Here is a 23,330-nt window from a genome sequence, read left to right as displayed (position 1 = left end):
TGTGAGGAATTTGCAGGGTTTGTTTCCTATGTCCTTGCTTTGATGGTAATTTTGGGGTGGGGTGAGGGTGCATTATGTCCCCTCCAGGAAAGCGCATTGAAAATCTATATTGATGGCAGTGGGGGCCCAAGATGCACGTAGCATGCATGTCATACAAAGAAACATGTATTCATTTCATTATCTTGTTGTCAAACTTTGAAAGGATTCAACTTATATCAAGCCATTTTTCCTTGTTCCTGAATGTGAAATGGAATTATTTTTAATACAGATTAAAAGATTAAATAAATGTTGGTGGATTAACCAACTCTAGATAAATTTTAAAGCTTGACTACTGGGACATTCTATGTTCCCTTTAATGCAAATGAGACAGATCACCTTGTTGGATCACCATCTGCCTTCTGTGAGAGTTCTCCCAGATCCTGCAGAGCCCACATCCTGATCCTAGTCTAGCTACCTGGAACCTGCTACTTGTTTCTGCTGCTGGCTGAGTCCCACTGAAGGTCAGTCTCCTCCAAGCTTTGGTAAACTGCAGACTTAAAACCTGGCTGGAACAGATCTCATTGGCACATGCAGTTCCTAAATCAGTAAGGAAGTCATGTGTAGAAACTTGCTTCCACACATGGATCTCCCATGCTGGATGGGACTGATATTCTGTGAAGTCCAACAACATTCCCAATGATATTTTCAAGCTCACAAGAAGCAGCCCATCCTGCAGTTATCATGGAATGAATAGAAAGGTTCCCACAAGTTTTGCAAGGTGCTCTTCTCCATTTCACCTGTGAGTCTGTCCCACTTGACTGAAAATAAAGCTCTCCTGATATCTGCAATTGATTGATTTTTATAGGTGTGACTTGGATCTTGTCATAGTCACAGAAATTAAAACTACCCTCCCTCCACCTGAGTATGATTTTCTTCCACACAACCCTGATAGATATTCACCCCCACCCCAAACTGCTGGAAAAGCATTTCAGTATAAATTGGAATTTCAGAATAAAAGCACCACATTTTTCATCCAGTACCCCATACTTAGAATGGGAAAGTAGGAATGCTGGAAGTTCAAGTACACCAGGGTCTGTCAGAGGGGGGAAAGCTGAAACGGTGACATCAGTAATTCAGGAATAGCAGTGTGTACACCACAGCACATTACAGAATTCTATTTTCTATTGAACTAGCACTGAATATGATCAGAATACATCAAGATTTGGGGAGAGGGATGTTTTGTGTGTTCAAACCATCAAGAATAATGATAAGAAATGAGTTTCTTATTCTGGGGGTACCCCCCGATACTGGGAGCCTGCTTGTAGCCTCCCGGTTGGAGGCCTCCTTATGTGTCGCCACACGGCACACGAGCAGGGAAACGAGGTTAACGGAGTGCCTGCTCCATTAACTTCATTTAAGGGGAGGGTGTTTTAGGCGGGCTAGCTGCCTTGGGAGCACCGGGCTCACCTGCGAGCCCAGTGGTTCCCACGATCACTGGAAAGTGGGCTAAGCCCACTTTCCAGTGATCATGGGAATAGCCTCAATATCTAATTAAAAGCCTGGGTGAACAAATGTGTCTTGACTGCCTTTTTTAAAGTTATAAGAGATGCGGAGGCTCTTATTTCAGCAGGAAGCATGTTCCAAAGCCTCAGGACAGCAATGGAGAAGGCCCGTCCACCAGACGAGTTGCACAATAGTTGCATGAAGGAAATGGGGAAGGGGAAACCAGGATTTGTTATTTATTTATCCTAATGTAGCTTTCAAAGAATGCACATGAAACACAATTGCTTTTCTGGTTTAGCCCAAAGTTCTTCTAGTCCTTCATGCTGCTTCCAGTAGTGATCAACATACTTCCTTATCACGCATGCAGGACATGAAGGCCCCCTTCCTTGTTTGTCCCCAACTTTGGTACCCAGAGGTACAGATTTTTCACTTAGCGATTACAGCTGACCGCCACTGATAGACCCATCTTTAATGAACTTGCTTATTCATGAGAATTGTAGCATGAAGCGGAATATCAAGAACAATCATTTTGACTGTGGTGGTGCCCTTCTAACAAAAGCATTCAATTGCCTATAAAACCAGGAGTGATCAGAATGCCCACTCCTTCACCATGCAGATTGGATTGCTGCCTAATAAGTCTGTGGCAAACTGGATCAAAGGCATGTATTAAGCTGGATCCTTATTTGCTGAGGCCACAAGTCTCTAGTCAATGTGTCCTGGGGAGAAATCTTTCTGGACCCCCCCCCCCACCAATGGCAAGCTGCCAGTTCTTAAGTATAAGCAGAACCCGCCCATTAAATCTTTTAAAAAAGCTCCAGGTAGAGATCTACTGGGCCAATCACCACCTGAAACAAAACCTGCAGGCTAACATTTCAAATATGCCATGCCAGTGGCAAATGGAGCTGTCATTATTGCCCTTGCCTTGGCATGGTCTTTCTTAATGCTGTAATCTATACTGCTACCGATGAGTTGAATGCCACATGCTGTAGTTGTCTGCTGCTGCTTTAGCAGCCTCTATGTCCTCTGCCACAAGATGTGGTGACAGCCAACAAACTGGATGGCTTTAAGAGGGGTTTGGAGAACTTCATGGAGGAGAGGTCTATCCACAGCTACTAATTGGAGGGCCATAGGCCACCTCCGGCCTCAAAGGCAGGATACCTCTGATGGAGGAGAGGTCTCTCAAGGGCTACTAGTGGGAGGGCTATAGGCCACCTCCAGCCTGAAAGGCAGGCTGCCTCTGAGTGCCAGTTGCAGGGGAGTAAGAGCAGGAGAGGGGCCATGCCCTCAAGTGCTGCCTGTGGGCTTCCAGTGGCATCTGGGGGGCCACAGTGTGAAACAGGATGCTGGACTAGATGGGCCTTGGGCCTGAGCCAGCAGGGCTGTTCTTGTGTTCTTATATACCGGAGAAGCCAATGCTATTATAAATTTGTCGGACCATTAGCAGAACTGCCATTGAAAGCTATGAAAGCAAACATCAGGAAACTCTAAGATCCAGTCCTCTCCATGGAACTCCAAGGATGGGTCAAATTGAATTGTTCCTGATAACCAACAGGAGCCTAGGGAAGGCAACACTTCTGGGGCTTCTGAAATAATGATTCAGTCATGACAATGGTGGTTTCTCAATATCTCCAATAATCAAAGCATCTGTTCCCATGCTGATATAAAGCACTAGATCCAGTCAATGAGTTTTTATTTTATTTTTTTAAAAGAAAGGTTCCAGGATCAAGCCTGCCTGGAAATCAGACGCTCTGACTCTCTGACCTGGAAGAGGAGCCTATTAAAGAGTTACCACTGGGCAAAGAGGTGCCTTTCAAAATGGTACTTTTGGTTCTGAAAATCACCAGTCAACGTGGTGATTATATTAAGCTGGGGGAGGTAACTGGTCCTATTCAGCACCAACACAGCATTCCTCTAGTAACTGTTGCAGGTGTATATCTAATATTTCTTTTAAGTCCGTAAGCCCTTTGAGGACAAGGAATTATCTTCTCATTATTTCCCCCCCTATGTAAACCTAATAATAATAATAATAATATAGATCTGCACCCGCGACGGCTCCGCCCTAGGCTTCAAGGCCCACCGCGGCAGCCCTCCTACTCATCGCGGCGTAGCCCCCACGGCATGCACTGCCACCACGGGCCTTCGCGATGCTTTGTTTTAATTAAACAGTCGGAGCTCGCAGCTCAGGTGGAAGACGAATGCTGCAAGTCCATCAAACAGAGGAGGAGAAAAGAGACCTTGGAGAATATATAAGGGACAGTGAAGAAGATGCACTTAAAATGGTCAATAACAAGAAACTATTCAACACCAATGAAACAAAGCAGGCCTACAAGAAAGAACAAGTCAAGAACCGAGCAGAAAAATGGAGAAATAAGCCACTGCATGGTCAATATTTGCACAATATAAGTGGAAAATCAGACATCACCAAGACCTGGCAATGGCTTAAGAATGGCAACTTGAAGAAAGAAACTGAGGGTTTAATACTGGCTGCACAAGAACAGGCACTAAGAACAAATGCAATAAGAGCCAAAGTTGAAAAATCCACAACAAACAGCAAGTGCCACCTTTGTAAAGAAGCAGATGAAACAGTGGACCACCTAATCAGCTGTTGTAAAAAGATGGCACATACTGACTACAAACAAAGGCATGACAAGGTAGCAGGGATGATACACTGGAACATCTGCAAAAAAGACAAGCTACCTGTAGCCAAAAATTGGTGGGACCATAAAATTGAAAAAGTTGAAGAAAATGAAGATGTAAAAATATTATGGGACTTCCGACTACAAACAGACAAACATCTGCCACACAATACACCAGATATAACTGTAGTCAAGAAGAAAGAAAAACAAGTTAAAATAATCGACATAGCAATACCAGGGGATAGCAGAATAGAAGAAAAAGAAATAGAAAAAATCACAAAATACAAAGATCTACAAATTGAAATGGAAAGGCTGTGGCAGAAAAAGACTAGAATAATCCCAGTGGTAATTGGCGCCCTGGGTGCAGTTCCAAAAGACCTTGAAGAGCACCTCAACACCATAGGGGCCACAGAAATCACCATCAGCCAATTACAAAAAGCAGCTTTACTGGGAACAGCCTATATTCTGCGACGATATCTATAACATCAACAACAACATTGACAATAAAATTCAGCCATCCCAGGTCCTTGGGAAGGACTCAATGTCTGGATAAAACAAACCAGTCAATAACACCTGTCTGACTGTGTAAACAAGAAATAATAATAATTAATAATTCGATTTTGAGAACTTCTTGTTGAAAAGTGATATATAAATAATAGTAGTAATAATAGTGATAATAAATAAATAAATCTCTAATTCTCAGATGATTCCCATTCCCCATCCTATTTGCCCAGTACTGCCATACACACACCTCACTCTCATTGATATGTTTATGAATACAAAGAATACCACTGTTCAACACAAGTTTCCAAAGTAGTTTACAAAGATAGGTAGGTAGGTAGGTAGGTAGGTAGGTAGGTAGGTAGGTAGGTAGGTAGTTGGAATAAATAAAATGGCTCTGTGTCCCCAAAAGGTTCACAGTCTAAAAAAGAAACATAAGATAGACACCAGCAACAGCCATTGGAGGGATGCTGTGCTGGGGATGAATAGGGCCAGTTGCTCTCCTCCTGCTAAATAAAGAGAATCACCACTTTTAAAAGGTGCCTCTTCGCTCAGTCAGCAGGTGTGCTGCTAACATCTGTAATCCTGCTTGTTTCCCTAACCCTGACTTGGTGACCCTGGGCCAGTCACTTACCTCTCAGCCTAACCTACCTAAACAGGGTTGTTGTGAGGATAGGATAAACACAACCATGTACACCATTCTGGGCTCCTTAAGAAGGAGCAGTGTATACATGTACTACATACATACATACATACATACATACATGGTAAGTGGTGTCTAGTGGGAGGGTCTTTCTGGTTCCCACTGCCAATCAACAGAGGTTTGTCCCAACAGACATCTGCCAGAAGAATATACACCAGTTAATATCAAGGAAATAAAAGTGCATGGCTTTCCACCCACACCCATTTGCTTCCCTTTGTTTCAGTTATCACTTCTTGGACATCTTTCCCCTGGTCCCGCCTCACACGGTGAGCAGAAGAGCTGCTTGTCAATGATAAGCCTGTGGCTCAGCGAGCTCCTTCAAGTGGTCTTTATAAACACAAGTCTCTCTTTCTGCATTCGGCAAAGATCACATTTCCCATTTAAATAGCTGATTGGAAGCTTGGTTGAAAAGTAAGCAGTATCTCCTCCAGACTGGCTCTCTGGGGTCACAGCAATAAGTGTGGCATTTTATTGTACCAAGCGAGGGGCAGAGCTGGAGGCTTCTTTGAGCAGAACAGCCATTTATCTGTTAGAATACACATGGCTTGCATATTTGAAAAGTTGCTTTTTTGCCTGCCTGTTCACAACCATTTATTTTCTTAGCTTCCCCCTCTAGCATCTCCTTCATATATTGATCTTGCCCAGCCTAATCCCAAACTATATCCACCACCAGCATCTAGACGAGGAACGGAACCAGGCCAGTTCGGCCCCAGCGAGAACACACACCCCGGTCCGGTCCTCGACCAGTCCGTGAACTTTAAAAAAAGAAATTAAATTAAAAGTAAGTACCTGTAGCCCCTTCGGGGGGCTTGTTGTAGCCATGGGGAGGGGGTCCGCGAGGGCTCTCTCTCCTCCCGCTGGCCTCCCTCATCACCACTGCGGCTGGGTCAATGTAGCCTTTTTGGCCCTTTCGGGCCTCCGTAAAGGCAAGTGGCTGCCATTTTGGCCACCACTGCACATACGCAAATGCAGTGGCCAAAATGGCGGCCGCTCACCTTTACGGAGGCCTGAAAGGGCCAAAAAGGCTACATTGACCTGGCCGCGGCAGTGATGAGGGAGGCCGTTGGAGGGTGAGGGAACCCTTGCGGACATCCACACCCACGCGTGGGGCTACAACAAGCCCCCCGAAGGGGCTACAGGTACTTACTTTTAATTTAAATTTTGTTTTTAAAAAGTTCGCAGACCTACCAGACCAGTGGTTCGGTTCCAGTGCAGACGGAACCTGGTGGGGAGTTTCAGTTCAATCATGAACCCATGAACCCCTGGACCGAACCGCGGACCGCCGGACCGGTTCTGCACATCCCTACCTCCTTGTTGTGACTCCCTGTAGCAGGAGCCACTCTGGGAAGAGCAGAAGGTTTCAAGTTCCCTCCCTGGCTTCTCCAAGAGAGGGCTGAGAGAGATTCCTGCCTGCAACCTTGGAGAAGCTGCTGCCAGTCTGTGAAGACAATCCTGAGCTAGACGGACCAATGGTCTGACTCAGTATAGGGCAGTTTCCTATGTTCCTCCTATGTTCACATTCTCTATACTAATTACCAAGGTTTATTTGGAAAAAACTGCCTGATTCAGTTTTGAGAAATTCCCAGTCCTGACAGCTATGGATGGAAGAATAGTAAGAGGGACTTACTATTCAGGGGACTTACTATTCAGCTGGGAAACCAGCTCGTCGTTCAGTTCTTGAACTGTTCTGCAGGTGCAGACAGCCTTGTGCTGTGCTCACATGTATTTGTTTGAAGAATGGTTTGACACGCATGGCAATGTGCAGAGCAAGGTGACAGCCAAGCTGATAAAGATGAGGATGGCTTGAACCAGGCAGATGATGGCAATGGATCTTACGATAAGCTAAAAGAACTTTACTTGAAAACTTGGCAGTTTCCTACAAATTTCGAGAGAAAGGTTGTGATTTCTGTAGACTGTTTTCTGTAAATTAATGCTTCCAAAATGCAAATAAAATAATACATATTGCAATATGAAAACTTTATTTTTCATTTTTAGCTGTCAGTCTGTTACTTCAGATAGAAAATGTTGGATTAGTAAAGTTGTTTGGCCACTGTATGTTCACTTTTGCTTATTGCTTTTTAAGCTTTTTTCCTTTTTCTTTTTTAACACAAAAAGCTGGGTTTTTGTGCTGAAAGCTACTCGCTATCAAAGGCCATCAGGGCTAATAATTCTACTAGGGTCTTAAGCATTCCAAAAAACCACTACCCCATTTATTCACTCAAAATGTACTGATCAACCTTTCTGGCCCATAGACTAAAATAGTTGTGTTTTCATTCTAGTGTTAGTGTGCTAACAGTGTATTGGTTGCCTTACTGCAACGGCACCATCACCTTACAGATGCAAAAAGAAGAACTACATGTGGCAAGGGACATAGGTTACTGAAAATGACAGTCACATCTTGAGTTTTCCTCCCCTCCTACACAGGTGGTTCAGCACAACACATTTTGAGCTTCTTCTTCAAAACCAAATCCCACATTTTGTATAGAATGTCATGTTCCAAAGAATATGGGGCGGCCGCTGAAAACAGAAGCCCTGTGTCAAGTTCCCCCTCCCCTCATGTAGTGTCTATTTATTTTATTCCATGTCTGGATGTCATGACAGTGTGCTTTTCCCCATCCCTGCTCTTCATCACTGGGTGCTGCTGCTGCTGATGATGCTGCTGCTGCTGCTGAAAACATGCATACACTGTAAGACTGTCAGGAATTAGGGCAGGTTGTAAACCTGGTCGGTTTTCCTGAAGGGCTATACGTCTTTTAATTGATTAAAATATGAGTTGAAGGAGAAATTGAGGTTGTTCACACGACTGGGGGGGGAGACGAGGGGGAAGGCTTCCCCCCAGATTAACGTTCACGTGTTCCTGGGAGTGCGGACCATGCTCCCAGATGATCCGTGATGCGTACCACAGCACTGAGTTCTGGAGGCGAGGATGACATGTCCCGGCCTCTGGGAATCTCATAATGTACCTCGCAATGAGCTCAGTGCATTGGGAGATTCTCCCAGGAGACAGGCATTCTAGGTGCCCATCTCTGTGTATGGCCAGGCTGGAAGCAGCCCAAGCTTGCACACGAGCAGCAAGCCCGGGCTAAGGGAGCGCTTGCTAATGGCTGGGTTCCAAAGCCAGGCTAGGGGGTGCTGCCCTGCCGGGATCAGGCCCAATCCCAGTGTTTCTCACATGCAGCCTAACCCAGGCTGAGCTTCCCTAGCCTGGGTTAGGCTGCGTGTGCGAACAGCCTCACTATGTAGGGGGCACGGAGAACTTGACACAAGGCTGCCATTTTCAGCTGCAGCCTCATGTTGTTTGTAACATATAGTGCCACTCAAAGTGTGGGATTTTTGTTAAGACAGGAAAGATGAAAATGTATTGTGCTGAAGCTGAAGCTTCAGTGGATTTTGAAAACCAGGAGAATGAAAAGCAGTAATGTATTCTATTCACAACACTTAATTCTAGATCAGACTAAAGCATTTGAGTTAGCAGAACAGAAGGGCCTCATTCCGTTCACTTCGATGTTGTGATCCACAGAGCCTTACGGGCTTTTTTTCAAGACATGCTGAAGGTGTATGTCAGTGGCAGCCTGGAATTCTCTTTGACTGAAGCAGGGCTTTGACAGGGCTTATTGTGACCTTAAAAGAACACCCAACTTTTCTGCAGGGCTGAGTGGGCTTGCCTCTCATTCCCTATGACTCTCACAGAGCAGCAGCCACGCCACGCCGTTTTGATATGCTAGTCACATCCAGCCCTCCATCCGTCCAGGGATCACGTATCGGGTACCTGTTAAGAATGCAAGTCACATCGACCAGTCGGCTGCTACAATGAATGGATTCATGCTGGAGAGCTGATGCAAATCTCACGGAATGAAGGCCAGGAGATGTAGGATCCTGTCTGTACAATATTGATACTGTTTTGAAGTGAGAGCATTCCAGTTTCTCTCCGCTTGCAGGTACACAGCATATCTTCATGGGCTCTTAGCCTCCAGCTGAAGAACGATCCCATGCAATACATAAGGAATAGCCAAGAAAGGAGGTGCTGCAGAGAACGAAGAGCAGTGGGTGGGGGAGGAAATTTAATCATTCAGCAGCATGAGGCTTTTCAGAGCCATGACACTATTCCTTTCTATAGAAATGATGTTTTCACTCCACATCACTGCCAATGAGCGAAACTCTAAAATAACAACCATATGGAAATGATAGACAGAATACACCATGGATCACTCTCAAAATAAATGGATTTCTGCAGCAGTTTGGCTGATATTCATGTATTTAGATGCTATCAAATACCGTGGGGTATAATCCACCAGGCAAACCTTACTGAAATGAATGGGAATTGTCCATGACCTTCACTCCCCCAGCTCTATCACCCACAACTGTCAAAAGTGTCCTGCCCATTCCCTCTTATTCCCCACAATGCCCGGAACTTTCCCCCAGCATACCTATATGGTGCTACCTCAACAAGAGATCTGAAGGAAGAAAGAGGGGGCTGAGGAAAAGCGGGGGGGTTTTTTGACAAGTGTCCCACCCTTTGTGAAGTATTTGGGGAGCTATGAATAGGATGGACATGTTTGCCCATTCCGAATGACAGCAGAAACATTGTTCCCACTCTAAACTGACTTTGTGATGTTTTCACATAATCACATAATTTGGTTGGCTATATGCCATTATGACATCATCATGCTTACTATATAATCCATCATGAAGACAAAGACAAAAAAGGAGGCAAAGGACAAGATGCAGCTGCAAACAGGCAGTGAACAGACAACAGAGAAAGTAGGATTTTGCAAAACTTCAAGCTGGTATTATGAATAAAAAACAAAGTGGTTCACTTTAGCTGGATTTAGCTCAGTTTGACCCAAATTAAAACACTGACCTATTTGGGTTCAATTGGGCTGGGATGGATAAATAAATAAATAAATAAATAAATAAATAAATAAATAAATAAATAAAAATAATAAAATAAAAGGCATGCTCCTCTTCAGGCCACTTTGGCCCATTTCACCAGACCTCCCTCTGACATCCTGACCCTGACCCTTTTACTTACAGTGAGAAGACATGCATAGAGGTGGAATGACATGACATCTGTTTCAAAAGGACTGCTAGAAGAGGATTTTAATGCCGCTTCCTGCACTCCTAAGAAAAGCACATGGACTTCAGGGAACCGCAGTTTTTTCTGGGGCCATAGCCACTGAAAAGACTACAATTCCAATTTTCCCAGGACGAAGAAGAGAAATAAACACCTCTGCCAATGATATTTTTTTATTTTTAAAGATGCTGCATTGCTGAAGCTGTGCCTGCCTTCCCACTGTGAGTAAAGAAATCAGTCAGGGAGGACTTGGAGAAGAGCTGATAAATAACTGGTGAAGCAGGCCAAAGCAGTTTGGTCCAAACTCAAGCACTTTGCCAGTTCAGTGTGACAAATCAAATTGTAGATCACTCCAAAGACCAAGGGCAGTCCCCATATTGAATCAGGACTCCTTTGCTCAGGCCTTTAAACAAAGCAAATCACTGAGGATTGAGCCTGTTCCTATTTGCAGAATCCCATTCCTTCATCTGCATAGACACATTTTGGGTTCTGTTTCTTAATCATGCTTGAGTGTGATAGAAAAAAATGAGTTTCTGTAAAGATAAATATACAAAAGGTGCTTCTCAGCAACCAGAAGAGTATTAAGAAAACATACCAGGAAAATGTCTCCAGGAGGTTTTACACACAGGTCTTCTGCCCTGAATCTCCTTCAGGAGAGAGTGTGTGCATTTACACACCAGCCAAACGTACCCCGAAGTCCTGTCGAGATTCTTGGACCCACTCCACACACAAGTCGGGCTTTGTCTTGCGAATTCTAGCTTATCTCGAGGTATTTCCAGATTTTTAAAATGCTGGTTTAAAGCTACTTTTTCTGAAAACGCCAGAGCAAACAGGGAGACGCCCTGACATAGAATCATTAGCATGATAAGAGGCATACTGTCTTCAGAAATGCAGATCTATCTCTGTAGGGAGCTCTCCCCCCTCCCCCATTGGCTAAAAGGAAAACACTGACACCTGCATATGGACTTGTTTCAAAATAAAACCAAGAGCAGAGGGGAGGGGCTGCTTCCCTCAATGCCGTGAGTGTAGTCTGAAGCGGCTTCACTCAACGTTTACCCCGAAGCCTGAAGCCCAGTGCAAATAAGTCCCAGGGCACTTTCCAGACTAGCTGTTCCACAGCAGCAAAATACTTCCGTTCAGGAAAATCGTATTTGAAACGTAAACAGCAGGGGGAGCAGTCTCACGGAAACTAACAACCCCACAAAAGCAACCTTTTTATGACAGATACACGACGTCATAACACTATATCGCAGCGATTAAATTCAAAACAAGGCATCAGAAATGTGGAAGGCACCTTGCTGTAGGGACTGCGGTGCCACAACACAGGAAGTGTGGAAGCACACTTCAGAGATCTGCCGTGACCCCACTGCAGGGTGTAATCTGGAAAGTGCCCAGGTACTGAACAGATCTTTAGTACATAACTGACAGGATCAACAAAACAAAACAAAAATCCTCAGCCAAGGTAAACAAAACTTTTCCTTTACCAAATTCCAATTCTGTCCCGAACTTAAAGCATAAGCAGCTCAGTTACAAAATGTGCTCTCTACCTTGTTCTCTCAGTCGTAGCCAGCAGTGGAGAGTAAAGCACACATTAGCACAAGGAGCACTGAGACAGCAGCATTGCTGGGTGAAGACAGATGTGGCATTTTGAGAGTAAGTCACAGCAACTTCTTCCCTTACAGGTCTGCACTTCACATCTGATGTTAAAAACATACACAACAAAAATTCAAAAACTAGATGGGCAGGTTGTTCCCCATTGTGACTTTCTCAGATTTACCAATGAGTACAAGGCCACCTAATGGTGCAGCAGCAAAATGCTTGACTAACAAGCAGAAGGTTGCCAGTTCAAATCCCCGCTGTTACTATATTGAGCAGCAGCAATATAGGAAGATGCTGAAAGGCATCATCTCATCTGTGCAGGAGGAGGCAATGGTAAACCCCTCCTATATTCTACCAAAAGCAAACCACAGGGCTCTATGGGTGCCAGGAGTCGAAATCGACTAGACAGCACAGTTGACTTTACAGTTGCCAAAGTCTTTAACATATTGAAGATTAAGTGCATTGTTCACTGTGTCAATATAGAGCCCTATACACTCATTCAGTAGCTATGTACAGTGTATCCATGTACAGTGATAGTATAGAGAGTTACAAATGCTCCCTGAGTCCCCATCATCCCTGCCTCTATGCTGATGCAATATGTCATCCCGCTCATCACGAGAACAGCATTTATCCAAAGAAACAAATGCTGTCCTTGGGGAGAGATCCTCCACATGATGAATTGTTCTGGCACACCAGAGTTCCAAATTATAGAAGGATGGACTATTTCTTAGAGTTATGGTATTTGGCTCTTTAGATAAAGAAGAGCTCCCGGCCTTTTCGGGCGGGAGGGGGTGTCTGTTATGATTTAATGTGTGTTTTAATCTCATTTTTAGTCTTTTGTTGTAAGCCGCCCAGAGAACAATTTGTTATGGGGCGGCTACCAGATAAAGTTGTTAATTATTAATTATTGATATTATTGCTGTCCTCATGGTGAATGGGGAGGGCAGGTTGATGTATCACATCAGCACAGGGGTGAAGTGTGCACAGAATATTTGTAACCATGTGCATGGTTACAAAACAAGTGAATAGGGCTTAGGTCTCATAGGTATCTATGCTGAACTTAGGTATTCTTACATAGACCAAACACAGGCATACCTCTCAGGGGAGGGGGCAGCAAGACAGTATGGTGTCATTTTCAGCCCCGTCCCACAGGTTATGTGAGTCTTACAAGATTGCTAATGGCATTCCCACTCCAGAATACAGCGACGCCTGAAGAGGTGTTCAAAAACATCCTCTGGGCCTCTTTGCCCCTCAACCAGTGATTAAGTCACACAAAAATGGCCAAGCAGCTAATGAACAACCATTTCAGAGCAAGACAGACTGTACCTTGCACAGATCATGCTTTCTTATCAGCCAAGAATCAGAAGGAGGATCTGAACTCTGCTTTTATTTGATCAGTTCTGCAAGAGGAATCCATTTTAAAATGATGTGAGTAACAAACCTCCCACATACAATACATCCCCTCAGCCAGGAACATCAAGGACACAAAGGATCTTCGCTCGGAGTCTCAAAGAATGCTAAGCCCTGTCCATTTCTCAGTCAGCTGTAGATGAAACAGCTTGAAAGCAGACTTGATATATATTTTCCCAGTTATATATCCCATTATTAAGCAAATGGCTTCTTTAATGTTGAAAATACAACTTCAGTTGTCAAAAGCCAATTCACAGCCAACATCTAAGCAATCTCAGTTTTAATGGGTGCTTCAGGGTTTCAGAAGTAGCAAAGAACCAAGCAGCAATGGTTACACAGAAAAAGAAGAAAGAAACAGACAACAGAACTTGCTGTTCTAATAATTTGCATAATGACCTCCCCCCCACCCCGCCCCACATTTCCACTTCCTCTTCACTTCTTGGCAACTACATATGAGCATCTGCCATGATGCGTATGTCTGGCTGACAGAGAGAAATAGTGAGAGGTATGTATTTGAGAGGCCATACGGACTGTAGTGCTTTGGAGAGCTGGTCTTGATTATATGTGCAGAACCATTTAGACAGCAAATTTAGGAGATCCTCCAATTCCGTAAGATGTCATCAAGACATCAACCTGTGTGTCATTAATTGCCAAGACATCCAGGAATGTGAGTTTTACAGAATAACTACAAAAATACAGTTGTCTGTCCCCAAGCAGCTTACAAACTAACATTCTATACAAGAGAGGCAATAGAAGAAGAGGACAAAGAGGGGGTCTGTTAGCAGAGTTGGGTTCTGAAGAAACCAGTTGGAATCATAATTCATAACTCTAAGAAACTTTACTTAAGAAAACCTAGCTGAGTACATGTCTGTTTGGATGGAGAGAGAAGTTGGTTCTTGAAACACAGAGCCTCGGTGGAATTTCAGCATTCCTGGTTTGCTTTTTGGTCCAAATGCACCTCTCAGATTCCACCAAGGTTCAATTTGGCCCAACAAACTGACCTTTGTAACAAAGGTTTGAAGTTGGCTTGTTTGTTTTAACTGTGGTTCAGTTCGCCATTGCATTGCATCCAAAGTAACCCACCCTGGTTGTGTATTCTCGGCTTGTTGCAAGAGTGCCACCTCTGCCCACAGAGACACTGGCACAGAGCAGCCGAGAAGCAGCTGAGTAATATAACCACTCTAGGCTGCCAACACCTCTCTATGGTCTCTCCTTCAAACGCTCTCAGATGCGCTCAGATGAAATATTCCTAGCAGCTACTGACATCAACGCTCCCTTGACCCCCCTGCAAGAGCCACTATCATACAAGGGCATGGGGCAAGCTGCAGGCTGAGGAGATCAAGGGGAGATGGGTGTGGGCAAGCAATACGCTGTGGGCAAACAATAAGCCTCTTTCACTGCAAGGTGGAGCAGAGGTGGTGAGGGTGGAAACTAATGGAACACATGGCGGTGGTGGGAGAAAGAACAGATAACTGTGGCCATTTTCTGGTTAATTGCAGCCATTAACCACCTTTCTGGTTTTGCGGGCACTTTCTTTGTGAAACTATTACAAGAAACCACCAGTCTGCCCTTCTATATATAGCCATGCCACGGCTAGACACCAACCAGCTGAGAGAAGCCGAGGACGGGCCAAAAATGCCAAAGCAGCTCATGCAGCTTTTCCATGTCCATGCCAAGCTGGTGAGAGAGTGCCAGCATGAAGCATTGCCAAAAGTTGGGCACGCAGACTTGGAACTCTGGGATTGAGTTTGGGAGGACTGGGCAAAGGAAGTGGCCAGGCAAACCACCAGCAGCACAAACAAACCACGTTGTTGATCATGGTCTGTGGCATAAATTTCTGCTTGTTTAAAATCAACCTTGACTCTGCATTACATCTGACACAGCCCTGTATGAGTCTGCGTGACACAAAGCTAGTACCCAGAGGATGTATTAGCATATGAATTCCCCCACCTCTCTTCAGGTGCTAAAGGTAATATTTTACCCTTTACTTTTTGGCTAGGGATAATCTCAGTGTCATTGCAATTCCAACAGAAACAAGGGTAAACAAAACAAGAATATTTATTCAATTCCATTATGAGTGTTTAGGCTTAGTTTCAGTGGGAAATGAAGACTAGGTGGTTGCGCCAAAAGCATCACTGAAGAGGGTTGTTTCTGAGGAGAGATTTGTGGCGGAGGGGGGAGAGTCAATATTATACATGTGTTCCAAGATGAACTTCCAGGTATATGGAGCAGCAAGGAAGAAAGGTCAGGGTCATTTAAGGAAGTAAGTGATCCTCTTCATTCTAGATCATCAGAAGAGGCTCAAAGGGAATACGCAGCTCTCTCCTGCAAGGCTGCAGGTTCTATACAAAATAACTCTAACCCAACAGGAGTCACGCGATATATGCTCAGATAAATGAATAACACACCGTGACTGAATATATAAAAGAGGAATGCTCCAGACATAAACTAATCATCCCCAATTCTTTTATATATTAGACATATCAGAGCTAAAGTAACATTCCCACTTGATGTAACAAAAGTGCATAAAAATATAGTCCAAAATTCTCAAACAGATGTATAGTCCAATAGGCACTTGGGTGTAAACAGTTCTTCTCTTGTAGTCCTGATAGTTTTCTCCCTGTTGGATTCAACTGGTATTGAACCCCATCAGTTGACTATCAGGACTACAAGATAAGAACTGTTTACACCCAAGTGCCTATTGGACTATACATCTGTTTGAGAATTTTGGACTATATTTTTATGCACTTTGTTACATCAAGTGGGAATGTGACTTTAGCTCTGATATGTCTAATATATAAAAGAATTGGGGGTGATTAGTTTATGTCTGGAGCATTCCTCTTTTATATATTCAGTCACGGTGTGTTATTCATTTATCTGAGGCTGCAGTTTCTGCCATTCAAAAAGAAAGGAAGGCGACAGCTTAAAGAGAGTGACTGGTGCTCAGGTGTCAAAGCAGCTAGAACTTTCTCTACAGCGAGTAGCTCAAGCAGCAGCAGAAGCATCTTTGCATCTTTAGCTTGGACACCCTCCTTATGGTGGGGTGGGGGCAGGGCTGTAAGTCCTGGGAGCTCAACCCAGAGTCTTAGAAACAGTGCCATGTTAGGCACTATGAGATGCTTCTCCTTCAGTTATGAAGAGGCCCATCAAGGAGTCAGCAGCTCCTGTGTTTGAGCTCTGTGCAACATTTGCTAATAACCTAGGCTAGACTTGTAAAGCCCCGACCAAGAACTGTATATCTATTTTCATTATGTAGCATCCAGCTTCCAAGCTTCTAAGGCAAGTTAGATACTAGGTAAGGTTTTTTCCCTTCATTTCCACTAAGCTGATCTCTACCGCATAAACCGAGAGCCTCACATTCTGAGCCTAGCATGTTACCTAATGTAGGTCTGTGAAAAGCCTTCAGGTGATTCTGCAACAACAGCCATTCTGATTGGCAGGCAGCCTAATGCATGAAGTCTCTAGACTGGCCAGCCACAGTATACGTGAGAAGAGACAGACAGGTCAAGGGAGCCATTCCTTTTATTTGCTGCCTTTCCATTTTTAGCTCAGACCCCCAGATGCTGATTGAAGGATGCTGGTTTGAGGATGTCCACTCTAGGCTTGCTTTCGGGTATGCTTGCAATATCAGGGCCCCAGAGTGTACTACTGAACAAACAGATGAGTTCCTGGTTCTGTGTTTGCTGACAGGGACATCCTTTAGCTGCTTGAAATTGTTCCAACATTTTCTTTCAGAGAATGATCATGTCAGCCAACACACTGTGAATATCAAATGCTGAATATCTAATTTTTAATATTTTTTGGCTGACAACCGAATTGGCAGCAGAGGATTGTGGGGCAGCAAATTAATTTCAGCTCTAAATAACTGCACTTCAAACTTCTCCTCTCTGACACCATCACCTAGGCTAAGGTTTCTGTCTAGTTAGCTCACTAATTATCCCCTTCCCCATATGAAAATTATGATTACTTTGGACACATTCCCTCGGGATTCCTGTAGCCAAAGTTTCTGGCCATTCCTTGTTCTGAGCTGCCTTAAGTTGGGCAAAGCCAGATTCCCCACTCCTTTTGTCTGTACTTTCAGTGACTGTTAACAGTAGCTCCCGCCTCTCAGCTTTCCATCTGGGCCTGCAGTCATGAACACAGCCTCCCCACTGTAAATCTGGCTCATGCAGCCGGTCAGACATATGGAGGAGATCCTGATCTAAGGAACCCCAGGGATTTCCATTGTGTGAATGAGTGACAAATCGAAACAAAGCAGCAACAACAACAAAAAACCCCTCTCTCTCTTCTTGTGGATTTCAATGCTATTTTGTTGTACACCAAGCTCAGAACAGTTTACTATGCAAAAAAGAACTGGTCTGCCAGATAAACATAGCGTCTGGTGGCCTGGCCCTCCTGCAGCCAGGTCCATGTTGAAAGTGGTCCCTGTGCATGGGGAAATGACAACCATTTAGATACGTCACATTTTTCCATAAAGGCTAGAAGGCAGCTCAAGGGAATCAACACATTCACTGCTATTTTGCAGATGTAGGACATTGCAGTCTCCTGCACTTCCATTGTCTTATTTATTTATCACATTTATATGCCACCCCATATAAAATATTTGGTGGGTTTACAAATTAACACAACAATTAAAACCTTAAATCATATAAAATAAATTAAAATAACCAAGGTTGTTTGGGTTAAGTAATGTAAAGATTGGAATGTCTTTAAGTAACTTGATCTCTGCTCCTAAGCAGAACTTTCCACCTCAACAGTGGTCCATTTTGAGCAAAGTAAGACTTATAGTTTCATTGTCACATTTGCTTTTAATTGTATTTACATTGCACAACAATTCCTATGAATTAGCTAGATCTGTCTTTCCTAGGGAACAAACCCAGTGTGGTTGGAAAATTTGCACACATTCTTTAGTGGCAAGGGAACATGTCACAGAGAAGGAGCTCTCACACATTTGTGTGTGTAGGTGTGTGGGGGTATATGTGCAGGCGTGTGTGTGTAGGGTGTTAATGAGGTGTGTTGATAGTGTAGTAGGCTCTGTACACACAGTCTGGGACTCTGCAAAATGCAAGCTACTCAACTGCATGGAGAGCCTACCTCTCTTTCTTTCTCTCTTTATTTATTTATTTGACATATTTATATCCCACCCCAAACCTACATCTCTGGGCAGTTTACAATAAAACCCTGCTAACTTGGAAAAGAGGCACCTTTTTAACGTGGTGATTCTCTTTATTTAGCAGGGGGAGAGTAACTGGCCCTATCCACCCCCAGCACAGTACCTCCAGTGACTGTTGCTGGTGTCTATCCTATGTTTCTTTTTAGATTGTGAGCCCTCTGGGGACAGGGATCCATCTTATTTATTTATTATTTGTGTACACCGCCCTGAGCCATTTTTTGGAAGGGCGGTATAGAAATCGAACAAACAAGCAAACAAAACAAGCAAAATACAAATTACAACAAAATAAAAAAAGGATAAAAAGACTCAAAATAATATACAGATTATATCTGGGGACAGGGATCCATCTTATTTATTTATTATTTCTCTGTGTAAACCGCCCTGAGCCATTTTTTGGAAGGGCAGTATAGAAATCGAACAAACAAGCAAACAAAACAAACAAAATACAAATTACAACAAAATAAAAAAGGATAAGAAGACTCATAATAATATACAGATTACAACAAAATAAAAAGGATAAAATCACAATAATTTAAAATTTAAACAATATTAAAAACTATCAGAACAGTATCTAATTAAAAGCCTGGGTGAACAAATGTGTCTTGACTGATGTTTTAAAAGTTGTCAGAGATGGGGAGGCTCTTATTTTGGCAGGGAGCACATTCCAGAGTCTCAAGGCAGCAATAGATAAGGCCCGTCCCTGAGTAGCCACCAGATGAGCCAACTGTAGATGAACCTCCCCTGATTATTTATTTATTTATTTATTTGATATCTCACTGGGCAGTGGGGTTCATAGCAAAGAAGACCTCCTCTTAAATACCCCGGGCCTACGCTGTTTAGGGCTTTATAGGTTATAACCAGCATCTTGTATTTTGCCCAGAAATTTATTGGCAGCCAGTAAAGCTCTCTCAATACTGTATATGTATGTGTAATGTGTATATACACATAGGTACAATGGAACAATGAACACATGGAAGCCAGGAATGGGAATAGTAGATAATATCCTGCTCTCCACTCCATACCTGTATGCACTTCCAGACTGTGTGAAAAAGTCTGGTATGGGAAGTGATTCTCCTTGGATTTTATGAAAAGTGAAATGAAACCTCAGTTGAGGAGGAGATGAATCCAATATCAAACCTCTACTCACTCTCTCCTCTCTCACTCCTTCTCCCTCATATTTAATATTCCTGTGTGTTTCTTATGACTGAACTAATCTGAAACACTCCTATTGTTTTGCCTCAGAACCTTAGCAGGACTTTGACATTTCAAAGAAGTGGACTGACATGCCGCTGCTAGCACATTATCACAAAGCAAATGTAGTGAAAAGCTAAGACACCACTGCAATTGTTAGCTGCTCCATGAAGCATGACATCAGAGACCTGCTGATACTGTTTGATCCTCCGGTATGTTTCTGACTAATGCTCATGGCATTAAATATCACACAGTTGTCAAATTCACATGGACAAAAACAGGATGAAACTCCACTGAGTAGAAGTTTTTGCAGAACTTAACTGCACTCTGCTATCTGTATTTGGCTTAATGAAAGCTGATATCTGTTGACTGGTGCCTGCTGACAGGATAGCTTCAGCTCCAACCAATCCCCCGTTCAAGCCTTGCTTGGCACTTCGTGGACTCTCAGCTTGGCTTGTGCAGAACACATCTGCCTAAAAAAACAAGCACTTCTTCAACGAAATAAAATAATTCAATAAAACCTCCTCCCTTCTAAAAGAGCCCTAAAACAATACTGTGCATGGAGTGATGGAAAGTGTGCTACTTGTCTCCAGTGGTGTCACTGACACTAGCCAATAAGTCTGCCTGTGGCAGCAACAAAAACTAGTGCTACACACTTCAGCAGTGTTGCTTGAGTTTTGGGGGATGTTGTTTTAGTTTGTTGTTTTAATGGTTATGCTTTGAAAAAATGGAAAAAATATTTATAGTGATATAGAAAAATGTCTGTGCAAATTTTGGGTGTTAAGCAGATGAGAACACTCCCACATCTCTGAAAACGTATCATTTGTAAGAATCTTAAGTCGTTTGTCAGAGTTAGCTAGTATATTCTGAGCCAAATTTACAAAAACAGCAGGTAGTAAAACTGCTCCTGGACTGTATCAGACTACACATATAAGATTGCATGATATAAAAAATTACTTGCTCATAGAAAATAAGATATCAGAGAGAAGAGTTCTTGCTTTAACCTTCCCTGTGATATGTGCTTTATATGTGCAGGTATTATTCTCCCTCCAGAGGAAGCATTCAGCCATAAAATTCCCCACCTACAGTCTGAAATGGCAGAGTCCAGGAACACCACCTCATCTGCTGTCCATGTCTGGGAATGGACATGGGAATAGTCTGGGGAAACACCATGTCCATGCTGTCCATCTGCTGTTCCTCCTGTGGGAAGCCCCAAACCAGCTCGGGTGCCGGCATTCAAGCTAGCTCGACAGGGCGGGGAGCAGTTCCCATAAGGACCCGAGAAGGATCTCCTTGCCTGCTCCTCCCTGCCCCACAACATTTCTGGGCGCGGCGCCCATCCCCAACTGGTCACATGGGGTTGCGGCGCTGTTCACCGCATCCTCCGTACGGCGTTGGCACATATGCATGCCAGCCATGTGCACTTCCATGTTGTCTGAATCTGCCCTGTGTGTGGAGGGATTAACCACCAACCACCTGTACAATCAGGCAACAGCACACCGGCGTGCAGTGGGAATGGGAAGAAAAAATGTGTGCCCGCAATCCTCCCCAACACATCTAAGAGGCCAGTTTGGGGTATTATCTGAATTAAACCATTCTAATAATAAGTTTTGAAGCAAGCCACAATGCCTTAGGGTATAAGGCTCTGGTAATGAACACCTAATATCTAATTGGGAGGCAGCAGAAGCATGTAAGGAATTTTAACACTTTGCCAAGATACTGTAATTCCTCCTTGTGTGGAAACTTTTGGCAGCGACAATACTCGTTGCCAATAGGGCTGTGCACAAAACCGAAAAACCCGGTTTGGTTCAAGTAGAGCTGGACTCGTACCGAACTGGGTCTGGTCCAGTTCTGTGCATACTAGAGCCAGGAGCCAGGCCCAGTTTGGCTTGAGTTCGAACTAGTTCAGGCCTGGCTTGTAGGGGGAGGGGGAGATAGATAGATAGATAGATAGATAGATAGATAGATAGATAGATAGATAGATAGATAGATAGATAGATAGATAGATATACCGCCATTGTGGGGATTTGGGGGGTGCTGCCATGACCAGGGAGGTGGTCTTCCCTCCCACCCACTGGCCTCCCCAGGTCTCAAACTGCCCATTTTTAGCCATTTTCGGCCCATATGCACACTGACCATTTGCATGGCCAGACCCGGCCCACAGATGGCCAGTGTCCATGTGTGGAGGCCGCCAAAATGGCCACCAGCAACACACAGAGGCCTGGAACGGGCCCAAAATGTCCCGAAACGGGCCCCAAATGGACCAAAATGGGCAGTTTGAGACCGGGGGGAACTGACGGGGGGAAGAGGAGACCTTAGGAGATCCCCCCATGGCCACAGCAGCACCCCCAAAGCCCCACAATGGTGGTCAGTCTGCCATGGTTTAAAAAAGCAAAAACCCCAAACCTGCGGCCCCAGACCATCCTGGTGGCTTGGCTTGACCTTGAGTTGAATGAACCAGGTCATGTGTGGCTTGAAGGTGAGCCCTCAATCTAGGCCAGTTTGAGTGCGAGCCAGTTCAACCTCAAGCTGGCTCACACATCCTTAACTGCCAGCCTGATAGCATGCAAATTTGCTACACATGCAGTGTGGAAGAAACGTGACCTCTGTGCATGCACAAGCTTGATATACAGGACACACGAATTTGCTATACTCAATTAGTCCTTCCAAAATAACCGTTGTAGCAAGAAAACTTTCCCAAACTGAGAACTTTTTAAAATTCCTTTTTAATGTTTCTATTTTCATTAAGCAAAGTCTTTCCTAAAGGTATTTTGTTCTTCCTCCCCACTGTGGATTCTATTCTATGTGAAGAGCATCCTCAGAGAACATTTGCAGTGGTATTGATAGAGCTTTCAAAACCATTGGGGAAAGGTGTTCATGTTAATCTGAAATGGGGGGGGGGGCGTTGGGGGGAATATTCACTGCACTCCCCTTCTCAAGGAAAGTAGCAGCTTCCTAGTTTGGCACCAATTTCTTATTTACATTATTCAGATGCTTTCTCCTGTCGTCAAAGAATTTTTACTGGCTTTGCTAACGGCTTGTTTCTGGCAATGAGGGACCAGGGGGACATTGAATGGAAGGAAGGTGCACTTTGTATGCTTCGCTTCAACATTGCCTTAAACCAGAGGAACCTTGTGTGAGGATTTTGGATTTGTTTGTGCATATAAATGCACTGCCTTTATTTGGACTAACAAAGGGTTTTCTAAACATTGCCTGTTGTTGCTAAGATGCAGGTCCTTTGAATGCAATTTTTAGAAAGACAAAGATGCTTGAACATCTGGTTATCTTTCATAGTTGCCTCCAGTGACCATGAAAATGAGATAAATAAATTTAGAGGCGGGGGGCGGGGGCTAGCATCATAGCTACAGATTCCTTCTCTTTTCTTTCTATTCAGCATTTTAGATAATTTCCTTTTCTTTTTAACGTTTGTGGATGCACAGAAATAATCTGGTTATTTTGCCTTTTAACACACCATAAGAATTAGCTGCTTCAAGATACTTGGGCAGTGTTGCAGACTGTTGTTTTTGTTATATGAGAGGAAACATTCCGTCACTATTCTTG

At 43.8% G+C, this 23,330-nt stretch overlaps 2 long non-coding RNA genes across 2 annotated transcripts in view; one reads left to right on the top strand and one right to left on the bottom strand.

The window, feature by feature from the left end:
• LOC128351556 (uncharacterized) overlaps window positions 1-6,244 on the bottom strand; it is a 46,178-nt gene extending 39,934 nt beyond the window's left edge. Inside the window, exons 1-2 of the long non-coding RNA XR_008319867.1 lie at window positions 6,112-6,244; window positions 5,384-5,458 (exon numbers count right to left, since the gene is read on the bottom strand). This is a non-coding gene — a long non-coding RNA (uncharacterized LOC128351556). The remainder of the gene's footprint in view (window positions 1-5,383; window positions 5,459-6,111) is intronic.
• Window positions 6,245-6,396: 152 nt separating this feature from the next.
• Window positions 6,397-23,330, top strand: part of LOC128351552 (uncharacterized) — a 107,250-nt gene continuing 90,316 nt past the window's right edge. Inside the window, exon 1 of the long non-coding RNA XR_008319863.1 lies at window positions 6,397-6,461. This is a non-coding gene — a long non-coding RNA (uncharacterized LOC128351552). The remainder of the gene's footprint in view (window positions 6,462-23,330) is intronic.

The sequence above is a fragment of the Hemicordylus capensis genome, chromosome 3 (assembly GCF_027244095.1).
Source record: "Hemicordylus capensis ecotype Gifberg chromosome 3, rHemCap1.1.pri, whole genome shotgun sequence".
Lineage (NCBI taxonomy): Eukaryota > Metazoa > Chordata > Lepidosauria > Squamata > Cordylidae > Hemicordylus > Hemicordylus capensis.
This window is presented reverse-complemented; position numbering and strand designations above follow the sequence as displayed.